Below are 256 nucleotides of genomic sequence, written 5' to 3'. Positions count from 1 at the left end.
CTGCCAATGAGCGTCTCTTCTGCTCCTGTGTCCAATAGCATTTTCACTCTAATTCCTTCAAGCGTCCCCCACACCCTAGCACTTAGCTGGTAGGATTCGCGCCTTGCCGCGCTTGCGTCCGTAACTAGATTGTTCGGACCCATCGCCGAACAGGCAAACGAAACCTTCCTGGAGGGGTTCCGGGGACGTGGAGACCTTTTTGTAGGTGTTGCGGGACTTCGGGATTTGCGAGGCCGCATGTTGGGGGGAGTACGAC

The sequence above is a fragment of the Cystoisospora suis genome, assembly GCF_002600585.1.
Source record: "Cystoisospora suis strain Wien I chromosome Unknown contig_5639, whole genome shotgun sequence".
NCBI lineage: Eukaryota > Apicomplexa > Conoidasida > Eucoccidiorida > Sarcocystidae > Cystoisospora > Cystoisospora suis.
This window is presented reverse-complemented; position numbering follows the sequence as displayed.